This window comes from Hipposideros armiger, unplaced genomic scaffold (genome assembly GCF_001890085.2).
Source record: "Hipposideros armiger isolate ML-2016 unplaced genomic scaffold, ASM189008v1 scaffold_433, whole genome shotgun sequence".
In the NCBI taxonomy this organism is placed as follows: Eukaryota; Metazoa; Chordata; class Mammalia; order Chiroptera; family Hipposideridae; genus Hipposideros; species Hipposideros armiger.
Window position 1 is genome coordinate 341,520 of NW_017731783.1, and position 1,417 is coordinate 342,936.

The following is a 1,417-nucleotide window of genomic DNA, read 5'->3' on the forward strand; positions in this document are numbered from 1 at the left end:
TTGTGATGGTTTAGAAAATAGAGAGCCAGCATAGATTTATTAACTAGACATTTATAGAACTATCTATATTTTCCTTTTTGAAATGGTTAAGAGAGACATATCAGAGGAATGTGATTTAGGGATAGCATTTAAAATAGTGTATTACAATAGGCTTACAGGAAAAAATTAAAATCTGAGAAATGTGGGTTGGGTAACAAGGGCATATATGTGAAACACCCTTAAAGCAAAGACTGTATTATTAGTAGACTGAGCCATTTCAGAAGTTCACTAATTTTCCTAGTCTTATTCAATAATTTTACAAGTGATTGGTAAGAAAATAGATGGCATACTTATGGGGCAGGTACAAGACGGTTAAGACTACAAATATTAGATAGACCTAGCTTTGAATTCTGAGTTTACAAACTTCCCAGCCTCAGTTTCCTTATCCATAAATAGAAATAATAATGCTTTGTAATTATTGTATTAATCCATAATGTTGGTGTGGTACCTAAATAAAACATTGTAGGTAAAGCACTTAAATGCACAGGACCTTGTAATGCTCACTAGTTTTTTTTTAATTTTGCTTCTGTTATCATATTTGCTGGTGACATATACTGGCATGGGGATGATAAGATTAGCCTTTGGCTTCTGGTTAACAGAAATAAAAGGGCCAAAAATTGGAATGAATTACCATAATTTGATCTGAAGACTTTAAAGTTGTCCAAAGGGGTCTTACCAGATGCTAGCAGTGTGATCATAGGACAAACAATCCAAAACTTTCTCAGGCCACATCCCAGGAGGGTTTTCTGTAGAACAGACAGTTATGGCCGTTCTGTACTCTGTACTTGTCAGCCCACATTTGAAAATCTGAGTTTGTTTTTGGGTGCTCTATTGTCAAAAAGAAAATAACAAATTGCACTGTCTTTAAAGATGAGTTATCAAGGTAATGGACAGCCTGGAAATCTTGTAATAAAAGGACTAGATAAAGGTAGCATGTCACCTGGAGAAGAGAAGGCTTAGCTGGGGCATAATAGCTGTGTTCATAATTGGAGACTATTGCATGGAAGAGATGTCTTTTTATGACCTTTCAGCATGCTAGCAGTGAGTGTACACACAGAGCATTTGATATTAGGGGTTAGAAGAAAACCAACATTAAAAGGATTAAGTGGCATGTTGGTTAAGAGCTGGCTTGGGACGCCAGAGGGCCCCAGTTCGGATCCCACATTTAGGGCCAGTGACACTGCCCTCCACAGCTAAGATGCTGAACAACAGCTCAACCTGGAGCTGGGCTGCCATAAGTCACCGGTGACGGAGTAGGCTGCAGCCCCTACTGCAGTGGGTTGCCATGGGCTGCCGTGTGTGGCCAGCAGCCAGTGTGAGCAGCCAGAAGCGGCCGTGAGCGGCCGTCCAGAAGCCGGCGACTGATCTGCCTCACCTG

General features: G+C 40.4%; 1 protein-coding gene across 12 annotated transcripts in view; it reads left to right on the top strand.

Annotated features, from left to right (window-relative positions):
- The window catches only part of DLGAP1 (DLG associated protein 1), a 336,066-nt gene that overhangs the window by 139,249 nt on the left and 195,400 nt on the right, over nucleotides 1–1,417 (top strand). The window lies entirely within an intron of this gene.